The sequence below is a fragment of the Myotis yumanensis genome, unplaced genomic scaffold (assembly GCF_028538775.1).
Source record: "Myotis yumanensis isolate MYYU_CA2020_CCGP unplaced genomic scaffold, mMyoYum1.0.hap1 SCAF_3, whole genome shotgun sequence".
Taxonomy (NCBI): Eukaryota; Metazoa; Chordata; class Mammalia; order Chiroptera; family Vespertilionidae; genus Myotis; species Myotis yumanensis.
In genome coordinates this window covers 172262097-172288235 of record NW_027223754.1, presented here as the reverse complement: position 1 = coordinate 172288235, position 26139 = coordinate 172262097, and the positions used below count along the sequence as shown (strand labels likewise).

General features: G+C 35.0%; 1 protein-coding gene and 1 pseudogene across 5 annotated transcripts in view; one reads left to right on the top strand and one right to left on the bottom strand.

The window, feature by feature from the left end:
• The window catches only part of CNTN1 (contactin 1), a 287008-nt gene that overhangs the window by 118486 nt on the left and 142383 nt on the right, over positions 1-26139 (top strand). For 2 of the 5 annotated variants that reach the window (XM_070410420.1, XM_070410421.1), the window contains one exon: positions 6848-6971. The exons of the other annotated variants lie outside the window; for them this stretch is intronic. The gene's annotated coding sequence lies outside the window, so the exon portion shown is untranslated. The remainder of the gene's footprint in view (positions 1-6847; positions 6972-26139) is intronic. 5 annotated transcript variants of the gene reach the window in all.
• On the bottom strand, positions 20559-20643 carry LOC139007975 (U2 spliceosomal RNA; annotated as a pseudogene).

Here is a 26139-nt window from a genome sequence, read left to right as displayed (position 1 = left end):
GAACAAAATTCAACTGTCTGAACAACTGACCCAAAGAGTTAGGGGGAAAGCAGAGACACATCATGCGCCTCTTAATGATGCGGATACCTTCTGAGAAGTGTGCCTTTAAGGTATCTTGTTGCTGTGTAGATATTTAGAGTGCACTTACTCAAAACTAGATGGTATAGGCTGATACTATAAATTGTGTGGGCTATGTTGTATATGACTAGTAGCACAGTGGGTTTGTTTATAACACAAACATATTAATAGTATATTGTGCTGGGACATGGCAATGGCTATGATGTCACTAGGCGATAGGAATTTTTCAGTTTCATTATAATCTTATGGTGCTATATACCACCATAGTATATGCGATCCATTGTTGACTGAAACATCAGTTTGCAGCACATGACTTGTGAATAGCATTCCTAAAGGATTATGTTCTTTTAAACATAAACAATGGCTCCATTTTGGGTGGCAAATTAAAATATAGAACAGGGAGCTGATGCTGGATTCTTGTTGAATGGACTTAGCCTTGTGGTAAAGAGAGCTCAGTTCAAGGCACATTTTGTAGTAGACCTATGACATCAAAATTATTTCCAACAAGTAATGAAATAGAAGCAGCTTTTATTTTCATTGTCTTGGCCTAGTTTCATTCATTCATTCATTCAGCATCTATTTATTGAATACTAACTACTATATGAGATACTATGCTAGACATTGGAGCTTTAATAGTAAGCAATAGTATACGGTTTTTGGTTTTCTGTTTGTATTTTTTGCTATAGAGCTTATCATTTGGGAGTTATTCTTAGCCCATTGTGTCATGTTTCTAATTTACAAATTTGGCCTTCTTTTTTAAAAATGTGAATTACTGTAACTTTATATGTCAACAAACCTGAATCAGAAATAAGTTGGATAAATAATGAAACAATAGACGATCTATCATGCAAACATCTAACCATTTAAAATAGTAGGATTTGAGGAGCCAAAGCACAAAAAAAGCAAGTGAAATCTTTGAGCTTCTATTATAATTTATGTTTCTGAATCTGAAGTTATGTGCTATGAGAATACAATAAAAGGATTTCTAACTCATAATCAGAGGGCCAAGAAATGTTTTCTAAAATAATTGATTTCAGAATTAAAAGCTGAGTGATGATCAGGAGCTAATTAGGAGAAGGGCAGATGGTGAAAGGAGGAGGATTGGAGGGGGGGAGTGAGGATGAGTCAGGAAAAAAGAAAAACTCGAGAAAGAGCCCAGAGGCAGGGTTGGGAAGTCTTCTAGCTCAGTTTCCATGAAGTGGTGGTAAAAGGCAGTAGTGGTAGCACGTCACTGGAAAGGTGCACAGAATAAAGAGAAGCCATTGCATTGTACTAAGTAGAGAAGTGACTTGATTGGAGTTTGGCATTTAAGAAAGATCATTCTGACTGCAGTTTTTTAAAACATTTTGAGTGGGGCACGGCTGCCAAGCAGGAAGATCATGGTGCCATTCAGTGGATGAAAGACTTGATGGGCATGAGGTTGGGGAATCCAGAGTTCTCTCTAGATTAATTTGAGGCTCTTGTAACATATACCAAAGGATAAATTAAGTAAGTAACTGAATATTTAAATGAAGACTTAGTTGTCAGCCAAAATGATTCTTTTTTTTAGCCACCCACCTACACATTTCTCAGCCACCTTAAAGTAAATGTGACCATGTGACCATGCTCTCTCTCCCCATTGGAATGTGAGCAGAAACAACGAGCACAGTTTCCAGGCCTGTCGCATTAAAAACCATCAACAGGTGCTCTTCTATGCTCTTCTTTTTCTGACAGCTGGAAGCAGATGATGACCTAGTTTTAGAGAAAGCAGTTTCTGGAAGATTTCTGGTTGAGAATTCTTATGCCTTATTGACATAAACATCTACCTGGAACTGATATTTGAGAAAACAAAGTCTCTATTTTTTAAGAATAGGGTTGAAAAAATAGAAAAGTAGCTCTCTGAATTTCTCTTGAAAAGATAAAGTAAAAGAATACTCAAAAAGAGGAATATACCCTAAGGCTTGTCAGAGTATGTCAAGAAAGGAAAAGAACTTTAGAAAGAACCCAGAGGCAGCATAGCCAAAGATATTTTGAGAATATGTATCTCCCGAGAAAAAGCCCCTTGAGATCAAGGCAAAGAAAGTAACCTTGGGAAATAAGAAAAAATGACACCATATTTGATCCAGGAGACAAAGTCCTGGAATATTCTAAACTTCATCTAGTCTATATCCAAGGTTTTACAAATTTATATTTAAAGCAAATATATAATCCATGATACACTGAAAATTATATTCTTTCAAAATATTTACACATATCTTAATCAGAATTTAGATGTCAACTTCCAAAACAAAATGCACTGTATAGCTTTTTCAAAATTATATTAAAGAAGTTATAGACAAAGTTTTGTAGGCTGCTGAAATTAAGCATTCACAACAAAGCCTAGAGGTTTAGAGATGATTCTGTTAAATGTAGATAACATATTGTGTTGTATATGTGGTGGGTAGCTTGAGAGGCAAAAATTAATGATTAATGTACATAATTTTTCTAAAGAATTTAAAAACCAAACATGTATTCCAAACATGTTCACCCAATGACTCATTCTAAGATTGGTCAGGCTGTAGAAAATAATGAAGAAAATGTGGCGAAGTAATATTCCTTTTAGTGGGAAATAACTCGATACAATTTATTTTTATTAACCATGGCTTAGAGAAGTTTGTTCACAGTAGAAATACCTGGTGAGTCCTTAGGGAAAGTTGATGGAGAAACAGGTCTGGGGCTAGAATTACTTATGTCTTCAAGTCATTCACAGAAAATGCATGACCTGAAAACAGGTGGTCTCAGAAAGGAGGTAGAATAATGATACTGTTTCAGTAGAAAAATGAAGTTGCTTGCTGTAGAAAACTTCAAATCAGAACCCTGAAGCCTGAATGCAAAATAATACAAAGTTGATGAATGAAATTATTCCCAATGAGTAAATTCTTATGCATCTATTTTTTAAAATCTCAATGTCTGTCACTGTTGAGTTTCAGGCACAAAAGGCTGAGCTCTGTTGATAAAGTTCTTTTCAGTTCCTGAGATAACTCAGAACCATAAAGTTCTAGGTAGGCCCCCAATCTAACACTTAACCTGTGTGTGTGTGTGTGTGTGTGTGTGTGTGTGTGTGTGCGCGCACGCGCTTCCTGTTCTTTTTTGGCTGTCTTTCATGGTTGTTGTGGATATTACATTTCTATTCTTCACACAAACGACCACAAATTTAGCATCTTAAAACATACTTTATTTTGTAAGTCAGGAGTTATGGGCACAGCTTAACTGGGTCCTTGGCTCATTCTCATGAGGTTTCAGTCAAGTTCAGCTAACTCTGGTCCTTCTTAGAGCTGGAGTTCTCTTCTAGTCCTTGGTAGAATCCAATTCTTTGTATTTGTGGGACTAAGGTTCCTATGTTGTTGCTGGCTGTCAGCAACTAGAAGCCACACACCCCTCTCACAGGGCCCTCACTGGCTTCACAGGGCAGCTTCTTCAAGGCTAGTCAGAGAATTTTTCTCCTAGGAAGGAACCAAGTCTTCTTTTAAGGACTGTTGCCTGCTTAATAGTCTCTTGAAGGATAGTTTCTCTTCTGACTAACTCAAAACCAATGGATTCCTTTAATTAGATTTGCAGTATCTTTTCACCTTTACCTAGATAAGGTAACCCCTATTGACAAGAGTGATATCCTATCATTTCACAGCTGGTACCCACATGTAAGGGGATAATTTCCAGGAAATTTACACCAGGGGGCAAAATCTTGAGGTCATTTTAAAATTCCATGTACCACAGGAGTGAAGGATACAGATATATGACATCATTTAATTAACTTATTCTTATCCTACCACTGTATCATAAAACTACCAGATTCAAGTTTTAATAAGTTTTCACCAGTGCCAGTGTTTTCATTTTACGTAGATCAAATAATTCACCACTCACAACTTTGTGCTTTTAACATTCAAAAGTGGAGTGCTTTTTATAGCCTACATCACTGAAAAATCCATTAATATCATTATCACTTTAATTTCTCCTTTCTGGAACTTTTCCAACTCTTTTCATATTTTCCTTGAAATAGATCATCCACTGTCTTACATGGTAGATTTTAGTTCTGGGCCTGCTATTGTCCAGTAACACTCTACATTATTTTATTTTCAAACTCCCTAAATTGCCCAGAAATTTGACTTTGAAACCTAACTGAATTTAAGAAAGACAATTCAGCTTTATATATACTAAATAGCCAGTTCCCTTGTCAGGATATAAACCTGAAAAAAAGTTTTGTTCTCAGGAGCTTAACATTCTTTAAAAATTATTTCAACTTCTTGCCGAAACCGGTTTGGCTCAGTGGATAGAGCGTCGGCCTGCGGACTGAAAGGTCCCAGGTTCGATTCCGGTCAAGGGCATGTACCTGGGTTGCGGGCACATCCCCAGTGGGAGATGTGCAGGAGGCAGCTGGTCGATGTTTCTCTCTCATCGATGTTTCTAACTCTCTATCTCTCTCCCTTCCTCTCTGTAAAAGATCAATAAAAATATATTAAAAAAAAAAATTATTTCAACTTCTTAATTTTGTATTGTTTACCCTAGAGTTTACAATATACATTTTTAATTAATCACAGGCTACTTCAAAATTAGTATGTGAGTAAATTTTGTGTTTGCTTTTGTATGAATGGAAATACCATTGGATTGCATCTTAGCTTTGGACATTACTTATTATGGAACCTGTTGTAATTTGTGGTGTTGCCTTTATTAAAAACTATTGGAAAATTATTTGCTTTGAGAAATTAAAAGTTGTAATAACTAGAAGTTACACTTAACATTTTTTTATTCTATTCTTTCTTGAGATTACGGTTTCTCTTTCTTTATTTTTGTTTTTCTTTCTAATGTAATTTCTTTCTCCCAGTACATAAGACCTTTAACACAATAAATCAAAATAATTATATCCATTGGAGAGTTTTTATTTATTAGAACTAAGTGACCATTTCAATACTATTTCTTATACAGAAGCCATTAACATTTTAATTGGAACAGATATTTATAATTTGTAAGAGGTTTCCTCATGGAAACAACTGTGGGGAAAGGTGAAAGTCCTTGTCACAGGAAAGGTGGAGTCCTGTCCTGGACTCCAATTCCCAGCTCGCCCTGTCTTAGAGCCTCTCTCTCTTTCTGGGTCTCTGTTCCCCTCTGGATATTCCCCCTCTCTTTGGGTCTGTGTGTAAGGTTTCAAAGCAGAGCTTATGATCCAGGCTGTTAAATAGGATTACAGAGTGTATCTTATTATTATCACTTGAAAGAACTTTAAAAGTTATTTATCCCAACTTTCTCTCAAAGTAATGTCTTACTTACGAGCCTCCTAATTATTTTGGTAAGCATCCTTACCAAAATATTTTTTAAACAATATTATTGTGAAGTCATATTTAGAAGTTATATTTTCTAAACCTTTCCATTTCCCGCTTAAGTGTGACAGGCTATCTGCTATAGACTGAGTGTTTGTGTCATCCCAAAATTCATATGGCTAAATATAATTCCCAATGTGGTAGTATTTAGAGATAAAATCAATTATGTTAATTCGCCAAATTAATAGTCCAGGGAGTATACAAATAGCCCAAAATTCACCTGCATTAGAAAAATGATAGCTTAAATCTAATTTCCAAAATATCTTAGGACATAGCCCAGCCTGTGTGTCTCAGTGGTTAAGTCTCTACCTATGAACCAGATAATGGTTCAATTCCAGGCCAGGGCTCATGCCCCAGTAGGCGGCGTGCAGGAGACAACCAATTAATGATTCTCTCTCATCATTGATGTTTCTGTCTCTCTCTCCCACTCCCTTCCTCTCTGCAATCAACAAAATTATATTAAAAATATATTAGTGAATAATTCAGAGAAAATGTTATATATAAATAAAGACTAGAAAATCTGAGGATTGTATAACCAACTACATGGGACATGTAATTTAGGTAGGATTTTTAAAAAGTTAAATTCAGAAATGTAAATTGAATAATACATATATTCATCTATTTTTCCTAGTAAAATTTTTAGAATTTTTCTGATTTGTATTATTGATAACATGCTGCTTGATTAAATTTCTTGTTGTTTGTTACCCCCTGCATCCCCAGCATGTTCTCTAAAGGTCACTCACTTTCTCTTTTATTTGCTGTAAGAATTAAGAAAGTTATTAGAGTGAGTGCTTATTATTATTAATAGTGAATTGTTAATATTTCTTAAATGAATAATAAAGAAATTTATCTAAATTGAATTATGCCATTGGCTGTTTATAATTGGTCCTGTTAATTTATTCTGTAAGTATCTTTGTGTAATGCACTATACTAGTACTGTGGGGTCTACTTATATGAATATAGCCATATCTGACCTAAAAATGTTTATGAGTCATCCATGGAAGAGCAAAGAGACGATTGTTTATTTAATAGAGTTTTCATTTTAGGTTCTCCTGCCTCCCATATATCTTCTGCTATGTCCCAATTCCATATCCACTGAGCCATTGCTCATACTTAATGAATTTTCTGCTAAAAACTCCTATTTAGTCTTAAGATGCCAATCAGAAATAGTAGCCATTGAAGCTGTCATGATCTGTTATCCCAAGTGCACAGATGAGTTTGTTGCATTCTCCAGTAACCCCACAAAGTTCTGGAGACTGGCACTTAAATTATTATATTTTCACTTGAAGTGAGTATACAGGAAAGAGAGAAATGGTGACATAACTTCTTCTACAGTATAAAGGAGAGTTGAAAGCTCTCTATGTGATAGAAGTTTTGCTTTTACTTTTTTAGTTCATAGTGCAGCTTGATTTTCATGTTAATTCTTGGATCTATTGCAGTGATCTCTGGCACTCTCATGGTCACATCCTATAAGGTGGGAATCACTGTGCATTTGGACAACACTATGGAAGATGGGTTGAACGGGTACCTGTGTGCCTAAGAATGAAAATAAGACTGCCTGAGGTACGATAGTCAGAACAATTCCTATAAAAGCTACAAAGGTTCAAAACCAGCCACACTGATGTCTGCAGTAGCATATCTCTACTATTTATTTTCAAGCCCTACCACCCCTGCACTCGGCCACACCCTCCTGGAACTATTTGCACTTCCCTACAATGACACACTTTGCTCCTCCGCATGCTTTGGCACAGGCTCCTCTGCTTCTCTGCTGCCACTGATCCCTGCTGCTGCATTTCCCTCCTTGCAGCCTGAACACCTGTCCTTGTCATTTACCTGTCAGTGCATCTCAGTAGATTGTTAATTCCTCCTGGATCAAGATCAGCTGTGTGTTCTTTTACCAGCACCTGTAATCCCCACAAGTCTCCAGCCACGGTACTATTCTGGAATACTTAAAAATAATGTCAAATGGGGGAGAAAGGGGGCATCTGTAATACTTTCAACAATAAAGATAAACTTTAAAAAAGCTATAAAATGAATAAAAAACTCCAACCAATTCAAAGTTTAGCTTCAGTTGTAGATCTTGAGAATTGTTACTTCCTATTTAGAGATGTTTTTAGTACTAGTCTATCATTATTCACTTTAGATTCCTTAAAAAATACTTAGGTTAATATTTATGTGAAAATTGGAAAAAAATTCTGATTAAATTTATTTTGAATAAAATGTTTCATTTTATGGATATTTTAGATAACATAAAAATCACAAAATAATAGAATAAAAGTTTAAATAACTGTAAGATTTCATCTTGGGACATTCAAATAAACATTCAAATATTAGAAAAATCTAGGTGACAGAATATTAAATCCATCACTGTATTTCTTTTGCATATGCTTATATTATCATAATCAATACCTCAGAATGAACTATAGACTACAGAAAATATTTTGTATTTTCTCAATAAAGGAGAAGCCGATTGCAATGAACATTTTTTTGTATGACTCTCGGGGTGGGGAGAGGTACAGGTTACTTAGCAATTTTATGGCAAATGGACAAGGAGGTAAGCTAAGAAAGGGGCAAAGTATTTAAATTTGGAATATTCTGAGGATAGGGTCCAAAGGACTTACTAGTAAATTGTATATCAAAAGAGAGAAACAGAATAATTAATGATAATCTCTAGGGTTTTTGCCTGATCAACTGAGTGAATGCTAGTTCCATTCTCTGAGGTGATCCCCATTGAGGATGGGAATAAAGGTTAAAATATTTTATATAAAATTTTACCATTATGTTTTACCTTTACTTTGCCAAAACAGAATAGAATCATTTTGGCCACAATCCTTGAGTTTCATGGAGTGAGTCAGACAAACTTCATCATTCTAATATAATTTGAATGATCTTTTTTTTTTTTTACTGGATATTCTTGGTGTTTCAGGCACTATTCTAAGTTGTATTACATACAACGCACAAATGAGGAAACTGAGTCAACTTCATGAAGCTAGTACATGATGTTGGTAGAAATCAAATGAGACCATCAGGCTCAAGAGTCAGCTCTCTTAATCACATGTCTCTTTCTACACACATGTCAGAACAATGCCAAGACTGGTTCTCAATAATTTCTGCACCTTAGACTCATTTAGCCAATTAAAATTTATGACTTAAGCCCAATCTTCTCTCCAAACCAAACTCAAAATCTTGGGATAGGGTCTGTACAAAAATATATATAAGAGAAATGGATGCTATTTAATTATAAGAGAGATATAAATAATATTTTGGAGAAATAGCAAAATACTGCTTAGATTATTACTCTTCCAAAGGTGATGCTTCTTAATCCCTTTGCACGTGTCTTTCATATGAGAAATTTGAGCCATAAATATGGCTATCTTCATCCTAAATTTTTTTTAGAATACTATAGCCAACAAAAATATAACATAATGCTCTAGTAAGGGTGATATCAGCACAAAAATTAAAAATCCAGTATGGTTATTAAAATATTTTAATATGTCTATTTCTATGCCAAATCACTTCCTATTACAGTATACATGTGTTCTGAACCTATTTCTGTTATTAACTTTTCTTTTTCCCACCTGTTGCTATTAGAGATTTCTCTGCTTCCTCAAGACATAAGCATACTTGTACTTACTTGTATATTCTTGTAGGATACATATGATTTTCCTGTTTTAACAAAATTCTGATATAAAAGGTTTGTGATGGTATCATTTTCTAGAGTTAAATACATTTTACAGAGGAACTGATAAGTCTAACATGTTTGCCTCTGTGCATTAATTTTCTCTAAAATGTAGCCTACTTGAAGTATTGTCTATATATGTTTCATTTTTTTAATAATTTCTTTATTGATTAAGTTATTACATATGTGTCCTTATCCCCACATTACCCCCATCCCCCTCACTCATGCCCTCACCCCCCTGTTGTCTGTGTCCATTGATTAGGCCTATATCCTTGCAAATAAGTCCTTTGGTTGATCTCTCTCCCTTACCTTCCCCCTCCCCTCCCTTCCCTCTGAGGTTTGACGGTCTGATCAATGCTTCTCTGTCTCTGGATCTGTTTATATGTTTCAAAACCTAAAACTCAAGGTGTCTTTATTTTCTATTGAATTAATCACTTGGTTTTGAGTTGCTCTAAAAACTGAATTTCACAAAGAAAATTGCAAGGGTGAATGCTCTTGTTTTGTGACCTTATCGGAACAACTTGACATGTTTTTCCAGAAGCCCACACTGTCTTTCAGTGTGCCATTAATAGCCAGCCTAACATCGAAGTTGCATTCTCTTAGTTTGGGCCCAGAGAAGGTCATATTTACTTGGTATTATCCACATAAAACTGTCAAGTTAATTTTCTTGCTGTTTTACTGTACACTTTGTAACTATTCTAAATTAATACCCAATATGTGATGTTCAGTTAAGTAGACTCATAGACAATTAACAAAAACACCCACAACATCTGGCAATATTTTTTAAAAATTTTATAGAACATTGGTTTCTAGTGTAGACTTTTCTTTTTGTAAAAGAGTTAAAGTGAGAAACCTGAATGTATTAAAAACATTTCTTTTCAAAGGAAGAGATTATCTTAATCTTCATGAGGTTGACATGTTTAAAATGAACTTTTTATCTGTTAATGAGGTGTTTTCACACTATTTAGCTTTGTATGAGACATTTTGGATTATATTTTGTGCTCTATCTGAAATTAATAATGTTTTGAAAATAAAATAAACATGACTGGGGAGACTGAAGGGCAGTGAGGTCAGGTCTCCCAGCCTTGGTTTATTCAGAGGTTGATTAATAACTAAGCTGTGCCTTGGAGTTGGCTAATGTGCAGGACTAATTAATGTCATGGTTCTTCAAGTTGAGATATTGAAGCATGATGATGATCTTAATTACATATTTTAAATCATTTATCAAATGTTATACACAGGATATTTTGCTCTTTCTTTATAGAGGATTCATCAGCATCACCTTTGGAAGAGTAATCATCTAAGCAGTATTTTGCTATTTCTCCAAATTATTTTTTATATCTCTCTTATAATTAAATAACATCCATTTCTCTGCTATATGTTCTCTGGAATCTGTTAGTTTAATCAAACATTCTGAGAAAATAACAAAGATCCTTCCTGTAGTTCAAAGAAATAACAGATATAGGATTCCCAAAAAAGAAATACATTTAAGAATTTTATGCTGCAACCAGTGTGGTTCTCTTGTCTCCTTTCTCTTCCCTTCCTGTTATGGAAAATGAGTCACAATGGCATAGATACAAGAGGAATAAAGTAGGAAAGAAGCAAGACATTTAGAATTACCACCACAGAATAACAACACATGTGTTGGAAAGCAAGGAGGGAAAGTGTACTGTAATTTTTCATTACAATCAATCCTACATATAGTGTGACTTTTATCTTGAGTGCAACTTTATTTTGTAGTTTGGTCATTTTTTGGGGATTTACTGATTTGTAATATATATATATATATATATATATATATATAATTTTTAGAAGCAAGAAATTATTAGTGATAATTGTATGCTAAATGAAAATAAATAACATTATAATAAAATAAACTGAATACAAAAATATCTGTGATAATACCTGTAATCCAGGGAGTTTGCAGTTGATGGCTGTAAGGAATACAAGGTAGTGTAATGCAGTATTCTCCTTAGAGGCATGTTTACTTCAGGCAAGAAGTATTTATAAATAAAGTAAATATGAAATAGAGAGGTAAGACAGGATATAAATAAAGAAAAGAGAAATTATTTAGCTGATACACACTAAAAGTGTGTTTATTCATTCAACAAGAATTTGTTGAGTATCAATAAATCTAGATTCAATTAGATTTTAGTGGTTGAGAGGTCATTGTGAGATCTACGATTCAGGAAGTCTTTTATGAGAAGGATCCCATTTGCTGTGTTTTTTGGTGAAGTGGGTTTAAAGAGGAAGTAGGAGAGTATTCTTTTCTGAGTAAGTGGATTTAAATCCATTTACTGAGTAAAGCAAAGCCATTGAGTTTTCAGGATACAGTAAGGGTAAATTGCTTTGACTAGAATGGATTGTGTTTAAATATTAGGGAAGTGAAAGTTTTGAAAAAGACAGATTTTAATCATTAGGATATGTACACTAGGTGCTGTGGGCAAAAAAGACTTTCATCTTAAGCAAGTAAATGACACAGTGAAAGACTGTGCATCTCTTAGGACAGAGAACCCAAATACAGCTGGCTGAAGAAGGAAGGCTGGTCTGGTACAGATCACTAAAAACTCAGAGGTAAACAGGGCTCAGGAATATCTGAGGGCACAGATAATTTAATAATGAATTTTTTTATCCTTTTCTGTTTTCATCCTCAGGCTTTCATTCTTAGGCTTATGTTCTCCTAGGATTAAAAAGTTCAATAGAAAAGAGAGAGGAATTGTTAACTCCTGAATAAAGTTATTGTACTTTATGCTTGAAACTTCTAGATTCACAAACTCATCTGAGAGACAATCCTAAAAGGATGGAATTATACAGACTTACCAGGGGGAGATCATAAGCCTATAAGCCAGTACCATCCCCCACATCCACATAAATGAGAATTAAGGAAGACTTGTTTCAGAGAGGATATTTTTGCATGAGAGAGAGAGAGAGAGAGAGAGAGAGAGAGAGAGAGAAAGAGAGAGAATACAATATGGGTTATATTTGGTGCCCAAATAAATCTAAATATTTAGTCTGTATGAGAGCAGTATGTAGAATTTTATTGCTATAATTTCTATGAATTGAAGCTGTATAAACTGGAACCGAAAGGGTGATGGCAATGAGCATACTTTTTCAAGTATGACTTCATACAACTTGGTGATTGATTGGCTAGCTGTTGTTGGTGGTGATAATGGTGATGATGAGATGATGATGAGCTTGTTGACCTATTAGCTATTTCAATAATAGTTATTTTTACAGTTATACGTGATTTAGAGTTATATTATGTCCCAGAAGTTTTAAAATTATGACACCCTTAAATATCAGTCATTTTTGCATGGCATCCGGCACTAAAATAAATACCTAAGAGACCAATTTTATAAATATTTGGGTCTGAGAAATAATGTGGTCGAGTTTTACCCTAAAAGATTAAAACCCCTCATGGGCCCCCTATTTTGTGAATTATAGCTACATCCCTTGACTTACAAAAATGTCACTATTTCATAATAGTGATCAGGAAACCAAAAATAGATAACATGAGTTTCACAGTAACAGTGTATATAAACAACTTTCATACTTACTCATGTGGATCTGGAGTAGGTGATTAGTACATACCATTTTGCCCAAATATTTCCAACTTTGAGTTCTGGTTAATGGAGTATAATTAGAAAGTAAAATATATTAACACTAATTTTACATATAGGCATTTGTTGTTTGGAGAATAAATTGACTCGCTTTCTGTATTTGCCCCCTTTGCAAAGTGTTATTTGTTTTAAAATATGTGAAGTGAATTTTATGTAATTTATAATCTACTATAAATGTTCAGAGAAAAAAATTTAGGTAAAAGAGAGAAGTGAAGGACAGAAGGATGAAGCTTCGTTACAATGAGCATCAGGTGGAGAGAGGAAGCAGCACAGGAACAGGAAAGATACATAGACATGGAACAATAATTATCTGTGATAAATTTGGATCACTTCTGGATTTTCTGAGAGTGAACCTTGATTATAATTGGGGCAGGCAACAAAAGAGCCAAGTAAGTATCAAGACAATAGGCACATGGAATAATATATACAGAACAAGTGGAGCTAACTAGCATTTTGAAATACTTAAAACTCTATTGGTGATTCATTCTGATTATTTTGACACATGAGTTAAATAAACCTCATCAGTATATTTGTGCCTTTTCTTATTTTGAATCAAAACCTGTTACATACAAGAAGAAATGTGTCATCAACAACAATAAAAGTAGACAATTCTAAAGATGTGAAGAGCAAAAATAAATTATAGTGTCCCAGATGCTTTCTGATTTCTGATTCACTCTTGTAGAGAGTTCTCTATAGATTGTCTGGAATGTGAAACACAGAAAACAGTGATATGAACATTATTCTAGACCAGGGGTGGGCAACCACTGGCACACGTGCCAAACATGGCATGCCAGTAACTTTTGCTGGCACATGAAACCCTCTCTTATAATCTTCCATTTACAATTTTTTTCTTAATATCGACTTTTTATTTTTCAGATTAATTCAGTGTAGGTGCATCTTAGGTAAATAAATAATTTTACATAACATGTATACATTAAAAAATAAATGTATTTTTCATTATCATATACTGTGTTTTTGTCGCTCGAATGAATTTTATTATTTCTTCAAGGTTCTTCACATACGTACACCTTAAGAGATATCAAGTAGGCATAACATGTTCTCAAAAAATTAGGGTTGGCACGCAGAAGAATTTTGAGTCAGATATTTTGCTGGTTTTGGCACGCACTCACAAAAACGTTGCCCACCCCTGTTATAGATCTTCTCTTCTCTGTAGGACTAGTTGTTTCAATAGAAACTATTCCTTTCAAAGGCAACAATAAGAACTCTTCTTTTCAAAGGGAACAATCTTATCTGAACCTCTTTCTCCTCTTGTTCACCTCTTAGGATCTGTGTCACATTTAATTGTGAATTAAAGCTCAAACGGTATTCAGCTTTAATAAACCCATGTGGTATAGGTAACATAAATATCAACACACATATACACATAATATCCTTTGGAAATGCTTTGAATTTAACATATTTTATGTTTAGTCTAAGTAAAATAGTTTATAGTAAAATACAGACATTTAAAAACTATTTCTTACTTGCTTTTAACATATGAAGCATTGATTTTTCATTTTGTTCCCTTCATGGATTTATTTGAATTTTACACTTGGCACATTATCGCAAATCTATGTATAAGTTACTATATTTAAGATATTCCTGAGGATCATCTTTTATTCAGTTTTTCTACAGAATGACTAATCTTATGAGAAGGCTGAATTTTTTATGTTAAATATATTCTTTAGAATTAGTTGCTAATTATCACTGTTCTTAAGAAAATGATATAGTTACAGTGGCAGTGCTTTTTAAAATCATTTACAAATAAAAGTATTTCTGAAATTATATAACTATGACTGAAAAAAATTGCAAATATATTCTCCCAAACTTAATGCATAGGCATCATAGTATGAAAAGGGATCAAGAGAATTCTAATGAACATAGAATTGATATTTCTTTTTTCCCTTTGCAGCTGCCTTATAATATAATTGACATTGCTTATTCACAGAATGAAAGAGATATTTTTAAGCATTTGCTACAGTTAGGAGTGATTGATTTAAAAACAAAACAACAACACTACTTTGGCTTTAAGGGTGTTGCTAGGAAACACAATTCGAAGATGAAAACCCCTACAGAGTGTCTTCCATCTTATAGCAAAAAAATGTAGTGGTAGCATGCTCTGATTTAAAAAAAAAAAACAAACTCAGAAAACTAATCTGTTAAAGTTGCATCCAAAGGGAATTTGTTATAGGTTCACTTAAATAGCTTCATTATGGAAATAGTTTTAGTTTATTTATGTTGCACCAAAACTTCCATGTATTTATTTGAGTAAGGTTAAAATTTTAAGCTTATAATGATACATTGTCGAAATAATTACGTTTAAAAGAAATACACATAAACAAAAATAAGTCATCTTAATTTTTGCTTTAATAATAATTGTCTGATTGCTAAAGTAATGTATACATCACAAAAGATTTTGGATATAGAGAAAATATAATGAAGGTAAAGATCATTCATTATGCTATCACACAGAAATGTTGGTGATTTCTTTTTTTTTTTTTTAAATATATTTTACTGATTTTTTACAGAGAGGAAGGGAGAGGGGATGGAGAGTTAGAAACATCGATCAGCTGCCTCCTGCACACTCCCTACTAGGGATGTGCCTGCAACCAAGGTACATGCCCTTGACCGGAATCGAACCTGTGACCCCTCAGTTCCCAGGCCGACACTCTATCCACTGAGCCAAACCAGTTAGGGCTCATGTGATGTTTTAAAAAGTCAAAATGGATGCCAGAAAGTTCACCCTGAACAGAATCCCCCAGAGTTAAGGGAAGACGGGAGCCACGCCTGCCTGTGCTGACCTCACTCTCCTGACCCTGGGCCCAGGCCCTGGGAGGGAGAGCCCACCCCAACCCCCTGCCCTGGCAACTTCCCTGAAATCCCCTGGTGCTTCTCAGCCCTTTCCAGCCGGGAGGAAGTGACTAAGACCGTGAACCCCCGTGTCCAGCCGGCCCCGGGGGTTTCCTTGCTCATCCAGGGCAGGCAGGGTGTCCAGTGGGGCTTCAGCCGCCGGGCATCCCTGTGGCTGGGAGGATGTCCGTGGGAGGGGCTGCCCCCAGGTCTGCTCTGTCTCTGTCTGGCCGGTAAGCCGGACCCCGTAGCGGTGGTCTCCGCATGAATGGGCATCTGCTGTGTAGATGCCCGGGTCTCCGTGTCCCCGTCTTCTTTTTTCCTAGACTTTTGTGTCTCTATCTCTCCATTTCCTGACTTTCTCTTTTTCTGTCTCTATTTCTCTATCTCATCTCTCCCTGTCTCAATCTCTGTCTCTATCTCTCTGTCTCCTCTCTTATCTGTGTGTGTCTATCTCCATCTCTGTCTCTCCTCTGAGTCTCCCACCCCTCTCCCTCCCTCCTCTCCTCTCTTGGTGATTTCTTCATATTTTATTTCTTCTAAATATTTAGTACATGTTAGCAAAAAATTTTTAAAGGGGTTTAGAGTGTTTTTGTTTTTGTTTTTTGTACATTCCCTGACTTTTAGCATGGGCTTAGTTTAATTCCTTTATAGTTACTATAATTTCTTACGTACCTTGATGTATTTATAAAAAATCTTATTTTATTTTTTAATACCCACTTTTTTCTATTATTTTTCTCTTTTATTGTCTTCTATTTTATTGAGCCTTTTTAATACCTTGTATTTTTGAGTTCATGCTCTATAATATTTAGTTCTGCTTTTTCACATAATATAGAATAAACTGTATTTGACTCTGATTCTGATTGTTATAAAGCACTTACAAGCATAATTTTAAAGCCTTCCTAATACTTCATTGTACTGTTGTAATAATAGAAATGGAGTTAAGACACATTATTTTATTAGAATAGATTTATCTATGAGAAATCACTATATCAAAATATCTTAATTGTTTTAAAATCCTTAATACATATTACTAAATTATTTTTACAAGATTGTGTTAGTTACAGCTTCTTCTAACACTATAGAAAAATATCAAGCTTGCATTCATACCAACATTGAATCTTATTAATTGCAATGCTGTACAAATTTAATCACATAAAACATACTGAGCATTTTTAAAATTTTGTATTTTTTATTCACTTATTAGTCATTCATTTTTATTCTTTCATGTAAGTATCTAATTGGGTCCTTTAATTATCTATTGTGACCTTAATATTTTTTCACATCTGTTGCTGTTAGTTCCTTATAATTGTTTCTGTAATCTTTCCAAATCTTCCCCCCAGTTTATATTTTGACTTTTTAATTTGTTCACAAATTTTAGTATATGAAGTTTAAAAATTATTTTTATGTTTTTTTCTATTCAAGGGTTATATTTATTTCCTTTTTATATTAGTTTTTAAGTGGATTTGAATTTTATTTTTTAGCTTTTAGTAATTCATCTGAATTTATGTTGATGTATGAAGTGACATTGGAATATTTTACTGATTTTTCTAATAGCTATGCAGTTGCCTCTGTGCCTTTTTAAATCATAGTTCATATCTTTATTTGTTAGGACTTTAAAACATGGAGAATATTAGCAGTATAAATCCAAGCCAGGGTTCAAATCTCAGTTCCACTGTTTATTAGCACCTCTGTCTTGGGCTAATTGCTCAATCTATATGTCTCTGTTGTGCTGTCTCTTAAGTGAACACAAAAAAGAACTTATATCACAGTTATTGTGAGAGGTAGGTGACATATATAATCTCAGGTGCTTGGTACATTGCTACAAGAAGTTGTAACTAAGACAGTCTTTTAAAAAATAGTTTAGTAATATGTATTAAGGGTTTTAAAAGAATTATCACAACTACAGTTTCAGCTTTTCAGAATAAAGATCTTAGAAACTCACAGGTTTCAGAATGTAAAAATTTTTACTCTCTTAAGGTTTATTCTCACATAAGTTTTATTATGGCTATTAAAAAAAGTTTAGTCTCATTCATTAAAGCACTAGTATTGAGTTCAATATTGTCCATATTTCTTCTCCCAAGTCTTAAATAATCAAAGTGACCATTCATTATTTATATTTGATCTATAAATGAAACCTTTCATAATAGTAGCCAGAATACTCCTGCTTAGTATTTTTAGTATTGGGTCTTCTAAAAACTGAAATATTTCAGGTTGCAAATCTCTTGCCCTTATAGAGGTGGACTTCCGTTTAAGAAACTAAGAGTATACAGATGTTGAATAAGTTATGTCCCTAAAAATGATCAGCATTTCTGTTAAAGAACTCATTAGGGGTTATAAGAGAGATGGTTTTATATCATTCCTCCCAATTATAGAAATGCATGCAATTATCTTCAAACTGGTAACTATTTATAATGACTCTTGTGCTTTAAGAGTTCTAAAGGGAAATCATTGCATAGCCATTCATAAGTGTGGTACTTTTTATTTTAATTATCACTTTTCTTCTATGACATTTAAACTATCTGTGGCATTAAATATACACATACATGGACACATGCACACATGTATATTTGTTGATCACACACTCTATGCAAAGTATTTAATCCTTAATAAGAATATGAAGATATGTATAAGGCATGTTCTTTTTCCTTAGTCGCTTCTAATCTTGTTAGTGGTGAAGAAAAACTCATACAGGTATCTTGTATACATTTTTCATATAATTATCACAATTACATATTATTTCCATTTTACCGATGCTGAGATAACATGCCCAAAATGAACTAGCCATATGAATGAGATCTTACTTTATCCACGCTCTTGTGGCTTTTCTTTTGATAATGCAAAATTCTAAAATGCTATTACCATATATTCAGGATACTTTCAAGTTAGATATTCTACTCTACTTATATCTTCAATAAGCCATCAAGACCTATCATCACAAATACCAAAATTGGGCATAGAAACCACTACTCCAAAATACCATTTTCTCAACCTCTGAAGTTATCTTCAAATATGTTTTCTAATAAAGTGTCCCTCTATTCAGTTGCATTTGAAAGATAAGAAAGGACATTTTAATAAGATATTAATGAGAGAGTCAAACAACTGCTCAAGTTTTAGACAAGGGAGAAGACCTCATAGGAGGAGATGGTCAAAGGATAGTCTTTGTATAAGGATACAGCTTGATTTAGGTGTTGAAATATAGGAGAGATTTTTGTTTTCTCATACATAAGCTGAGGTTAGTAATAGTAACTACATCACTGGTACATATGAAGATTACTGTGTTATTACTTAAGTTTCTGAATAGAACCTGATTTGCAAACTGAGAGATTATTAAGCTAAGAACTTTTCAAATTGACTTTTTTATTTCTATAACCTGGGATAATGTCTGACATAAGATACTCAATAGATATTTGTTGGATGAATTATGAAATGATGGCATATCACTGATTTTTGAGGCAGAGAGTACAAGAGAGTTAAATTTTCAGAAGATAAAACTGAATTTTAAATTGTTCACTAAACTTCAGATATTTGGATGTTTATTGAAATAGTAAATGCAGAGGCAAAGATTCCTATTGGTAGCAAGGATCAAGGTAGATCTCTTTGAGATTGCTCTGATGCTTGTGTCTAAGTTGACTCTAAGCTTCTGAAGTTTGAGGATTTGCTTCTGATATTACCAACTAGAGCTTGTGTGGGGTCTTTCACAAAATTGGTACTCAATAAGTATTTTATAAATGATGAGACTTGGATTTGATACAAATAAATAATTACAGTCAGAGGGAATAAAATTATTATCAGAAGCTATAGAATCCTTTCCTTTTAGATTTCAATTTTTGAATAATCCATACCTTTGTTCTGTAATTTTATATAAATGGAGAGATGTATTCAGTCTTACCACATTGGAAATTTAATTGATATTTAAACAGATTTGAATAAAAAGGAATAAAGCTCTCTGTACAGCCTAAGACATACTATCACTATAAATCTGAAACCTCCATGCTGCTGTGAGGGCAGCAGGATGGATAAGTTAGGGAGATTCCTTATATCTGTTCTTGTAATGTAGCAGTGAAAAGAGCCAGAAGAATAGAACATTCATTAACCAAAGCACTGACTATTAAATATTATATTGGTACTAGAGGCCCAGTGCATGAAAATTCATACACTGGAGGGGGGTCCCTTAGCCTGGCCTGCCCCCTCTCACAGTCCGGGGGCCCTCAGGGGCAGGAGGCGACCCAGCAATCAGGGGAAGGTGATGCCCCATCACACCTCTGCTGCTGCCACTGCTGGCAGCACAAGCCTCAGGCGGCCCTGGGCGGCTGGGCAGCTACCATCCAAAGCTTGCCTGTGCCTCAGGCCAGCCCTGGGTGACTGAGAAGCTGCCATCTGAGGCTTGCCTGCGCCTCGGGCTGGCCCTGGGCAGCTGGGGGCCTGAGGGGACTGGGGGACTCCAGAGGCAGGCGGGCCTGCCACCCCAATAGGGTTGAGGGGACTGGGCGCTGCCATCTTGTGGCTGTGGGCGCCGCCATCTTTGAAGGTGTGGCAGTCAATTAGCATATTCCCTCCTTATTGGCTGTGGGTGCCACCATCTTTGTGACAGCATGAAGGTCAATTAGCATATTTCCTCTTTATTAGATAGGATATAGTTTTTCTTGCAGAATAATTTAGTAATGGAAACTGCCTGCTTCTGGAAGGAACCAAAAGTGCAATTCATGGCATTAAAGGTCCCATAATTTGACTACACTTAAAAAATTTTTTTTTCTCTATTAATTAAGATATTATGTATGTGTCCTTATCCCCCCATTGCACCCCCCCCCCCCTTACCTCACTCCTGTTCATGCCTTCACCCCCCTGGTGTCTGCATCCATTGGTTATGCTTATATGCATGCATACAAGTCCTTTGGTTGATCTTTCCCCCTTACCCCCACCCTCCCCTACCTTCCCTCTTAGGTTTGAGCATCAGATCGATGCTTCTCTATCTCTGGATTTGTTTTTGTTCATCAGTCTATGTTGTTCATTATACTCCACAAATGAGTGAGATCATGTGATATTTATACTACACTTGATCTTAGCCAAAAGGCCGAGAAGCGATCATGTGATATTTATATTTCTCTGACTGACATATTTTGCTTAGCATAATGCTCTCCAGCACTTTTATCTCAACTAATCTTTTTCAAATGCTCCTATGTGTGTAGGCCCAGGCCATGTCAAATTCTTCAGGCTTCTCTGAATTGACCTTTATTTTGCTACTTTGTGCTTTCACTTTTGCCACTTCCCCCAGCATGCGTGGATCTGCCTGTGAAATATAGACCAGTGATTTGCCTTAGCAATTGCTCAATAAATTTATTCCACAGATGATAAGTATCTTTAGTGTGTAAGGCATGATGTTAGGCAATATGGTTATAGAAAAATGAATGAGACAATCTGCTATTGATACGCTCTAATCTAGAAAGTCCCTTACTGAATATATAACCTTTGATTTACTAGTACTTATGCTGCTGCTAATAATGTCTCCAGTTGGTAGAGAATACTTCATATATGTGTATGGAATAATGAATGATTAAAAATTGCCATCTACCTACCTTTATATGATTGTTTTATTTTATACTCTTCAAAGAAAATGAAACACATTTTTTGGTCTTTGAACAGCATGCAATACAAACTTATGTCTGATGAGATTGCACAAACATTCAATTATATCCTGTAATATACTGGTATGTTTCAAAACTAACTTTTTGAATTGTTTTAATTGAATTGAAGTACATTAAAAATAATTTTCTAATGTTGTTTCTAGTAATAAAGGCCTAAATTATTTGAGTAGGAATCACTCATCGGTTACCGATTGATACAATGACATACAGTCATGTTACTGATACTATAGGGTCATTGTATCCATACAATGACTCAGTCTTACTTGTCATTTAAAAAGATAGAATGTCAAGGGTTACATCATGCTCTTCCAGGAGGACTGTGCCTTCTGTTTAGTATCTCTCTTAATCTGAACAGCAGCTAATAGAAGTTTCAAGAACCTCAGTCTCGTTTTCCCCTCCTGGGTGGGCCTCTTGTCAGAAGACAGTAAGAAATTATGTGTATCTTTAGATTGGCAAGGTAGAATATGGAATAAATACCTGCTCTTATACCTGCGGGACATACCAATACTGTGGAGAGAGGAGCAGCAGCTAGAATCCTGTCCTGTTAGGGAGAGTGGCTTAGAGTGGAGACTCAGAAAACAGACACACGGTAGCAATAATGCCTTTTTAGTAGAAATGGCCACCTCTGCAGAGAAATCGAGGCATACAATAGGGAGATTACAGCCCAGGAAGTCTTTAAAGCTCCCAGTGTAAATTGAGTGAGACTTTCAAACTCTGTTAATTTCTTCCGAGGTCTTGTCCTTTTGTGCGTTATGGTGGCTGCAGGGAGTGGGGGAACAAAAGGGCAAGAAGTGCGAAAATTCTGTCTTGCTGGCATGGGAATTTTTCTGCTGTCAAAGAGTTATTAAATCCTGTTTTGGGTTTTTAGATATGATTCACAGGGAAGGTATCACAGAGCACATTTCTTTGTAGTGGCTCTGCTATTTCAGATCATTTTGAACTACAACAAGAGAAGTTAAAAGCACATTCAGTCATGTCATTATAATCCAGCAAGAGGGTCTCATTTAAAAGTAGGAAACCTTCCAGGTAGTAGTCAAAACATTATTATCAAAATGCCTTGTTCATTATGATATGGTAGAGTAAATCAGATGTAGACATAGGCAATATTTAATTCTCACCTATACAATGTGCCACAGAAAAGTACAGGGCAGACATAATTTTAAGAGGCAGGTTAGTACATGTTGCATATCTTCTGATTTTTAGAGTGCAATGGCTAAATATGTGGCCTATTTAATTCAGAACACATCTGCATGCTCTCTGTGAGTGGTGAAAATATTTCTAACCTTTACCTAACACACTTAATACAATAGTTCTTGAACTTTAGTATGCCTACCAATTACCTGGGAAGCTTGCTTAAAATGCAGATACTTCAGCTATTCCCCAGAGACTAATTATTATTGGGAGTTGCTGGTAAATCTATTTTATTAACAAGCACAACCAAATAATGTTAATATAGGTGGCCCCTACACCTTATTTTGGGATATTGACTTCGAGTATTGAAAAGTATGTTAATCATTGAATTTACAAAATATCAATTCTTTCCATTTAGAGCAAGAACATATTGTGTCTTTTAAAAAATGAGATAATAAAAAAACTATAGTATTAAATCTGTCTAGAATAGAAGGACAAACCCTGGCTCTGTTAGTAGCTGTGTGTCTTGAAGCAATCCCTATGATCCCCATAACTCAGTTTATCTGTAGAAGTCTCAGAGTTTTGGCAGGATCAGGTGATATATTATATAGATTAGTGATTTGTAAAAATTTTAGCACACTTGCATGTTATTGCTTCTTTTTTTTTTAACTTCTCTTGTTGTAGTTCAAAATGATCTGAAATAGCAGAGCCACTACAAAGAAATGTGCTCTGTGATACCTTCCCTGTGAATCATATCTAAAAACCCATTTATCTGAGGTTACCCTGTTACCCTCAGTCCTTCTATCCATAACCTGGTTTCATTCATTTTTCTTCATCCTGATCCTCTATGTAAATCATTGACAGTACAGGTATGATCAGTTCTACTCCATACTACCTTTTCCCAATGCCTACTGCAATGGTTTATTTTTCATTTAATATTACTCTGATATTTTGAGCAGCATTTTTTTTTGCCAAATCTAGCACTACATTCTGGTGATTCAAAATAGTGAAAATATGACTTTACCCTTGAGCAAAAAAGATATTCTTATAAATATGCTGATGGGAAGAGTTTGAGTAGAATCCCACAAATGTCTGTTTGGTTCTGAATTTGGTTCTAAATCTTACATGACAAAACAACCCCCTCTTATTGATTGACTAAGATGGTAATTCTTGGAATTGCAAATAATCAAGAAATCATATTGCCTGATTTGCTCATTATTACTATTTCCAGTTTCCATTAACATCTTAATATTATAATTTTAATCAAAATAACTGTGTAGGGTAGGCACCTTGTCGGTTTCATAGGGGAAATAGTTTGGAGTCAGCAGGGTCTTCCTATATTTCTTCAAATTTCAAGAGATACCGAACCACACTATACACACACTCCTAAATTGTGGGACAAAGTAGATGTTGACTTCTACTTATTCTGCCACCTAAGAGTGATGGTTTCCTGAAACCATTCCAATGAATAAACACGACCGCATCAATTATAGTCTTGTGTGACATCGTCGGCTTATATTAGCCTGTGAAAAATATGTGCTATGAATATCACAAATGGGATTCCACTATTTTTAAGTTCCTTTGTATGCATTGTCATTTTAAAAATAAATGAGCAATTAATTTAATCATAAATCCAATTATCTAAAAATGGGAGCTGCCGGTTTATAAAATGCAGGCTGTGCTGTCAGCACTCAGTTAATGTTCACGTCTTCAAACACCTTTAGATTTTTAGTTCCCTGAGCAGCCTCCGAGTTATTGCACTTCACAGTCTGGTGGTGCTATCTTGACTGAAGTGTTCTGAACTTCTTTTTATGTGTACTTCACACACAATCAAGTGGAAGGCCCTTTCACGGGCTAACGCAGTTGCATCAAGACCATTACACTCTATCTGCTAGTTGGGCAGGGTATGACTCTATTCTAGAACAGAAGGATGTTATTTATAACCACCTTCAGAAAACGGGTATTTTCCTTGGATGTGTGTAAGGTTATTCCCAGATTTAGAAAGGCACATTTTTCAAAAATTTTTACTAAGTATATTTGGCCATAAAAGTAAGTTGCCAAAACATTGTTAATGGCTTTTCAGAAGAACTGTTAAACTGAGACAGTAATAATTTGGTGAGAGAGGTTAAAGAAGTCAGTATGAGCCTAGAGACTAAGACCATCAAAAACATGCATTTATTCATCTAGAGGAAGTTGTGTCACCTATGTTTAAATTATGTGTAATAATCTGAAAATTAGCTGGAAAGATGTAATATTGATATGGAAGCACTTAATGTACATAGTGTATATAACATCCCCCTTCTAAAGGATTAGCATTTTTAAAATTCAAAACTAATTTCATCTCTGGAAAATTTTATTTATCCCACCTTACTATTTTGACTTCTGGAATGTACCAAGGACTTTTACACACATACCCATACACATATCCATAACCACACATATCCATAACATACATGATTTAGTCCTCACATTAATTGTCTGAAGAAGGAACTTAATTTTCTATGGTCCAGACTGTGTGACTGACACCTCAGGAAGATTACATGACTTGGGCAGCAGAGGCAGAATTTCAGAGTAAGTCTGAAGATAAAAGTCCCCTGGTTTTACAGTGCAGAGTAGGAGACATTGGTGTCTTTTCATCTAGATTAACGTGTGCTTAACTCCAACAAGCTTCCTCTATTTATTGGATATAGAACTGTTCTTTAGGACCAGGGCAATAAGCATCATGAGTAAAATTTTAGGTTAAATTTTCTTATTAACTTAGCTTTTCATGGGCTATGTTAAGGATAGATCAGGATAGATTCCTGACATATCCCAAAAATCCTTTTTTATTCTTTCTGAAACAGAGATGTGACCATTTTCTAATATATATATATATATACTACATAAAATATTATTTATTTTTTCTCTCTATATATATTTAATCAATATTTCTAGGATCTTGTTCTCAATCAGTGTAAATGAGTATATAGTAATTAGTTCAATGAAGTATTAGCTTATTGTCTTGATGGAACATCATTTCATTGTATCGCAGTATGAAATATTTTGTGAGTAATTGCTGTGGCTAAATGCTTTTTAATGTATTGTTGATGCTGTTTTGAATAATTTATTTGGGTTATCCTATGACGGAAGAAAAAAACAGAAGAGCTAGATGATGTCTTTCCAGCTGAAAACTGAATACCTACATATGGTCCGAATTTCTCAAAGGAGAACCCTAGCATTGCCTAAATTAAGGAGAGAAAAGTGGGGAAGAAGACAAGTGTGGAAAGAAAGAAGGCAAATGAAGGAAAAGAATGTCATGCTATGTTTCCTTATTATATTTTTGTTGTTGCTTTAATGCATGAGTAAGAGATTTAATGAAGAGTGCTAGAGAAATGAAGTTGAATTGTCTTGGAAATTAATGTAGTGCCAGTACACAACAAGGACACGCCAGTCACTAGACACCATCGATCCTTGGTGGGTTGGGAGCTACAGTGTCTGCAGTACCTGGTGTAAGGCCTAGGCTGAGAGAATGAGAAGCCACGGGGCTCTGAAAGCGAGTGAGTTCAGGCAGCTGGCCAACACAGTGTTCCCTCTGGGACAGGAATGCTTGTCTGGGCCCTGTTTCTGGTCATTCTGTTACTTTGATTATTGAGAAGCAAAAATGTTGGCTCCTGTAACTGTCACATCATTGTCAGCATTATATGTTTTCTTCCTCTGCTATTTCATTCGCCTCCAACAGTTCAAGGCCCATGGTGGCTGGGGAGTTAGCTGTGAATGAGAGTGGCATGTCCTCCAGGGAGAAATGGGAAGAGCAGTTTCTTCCGCAT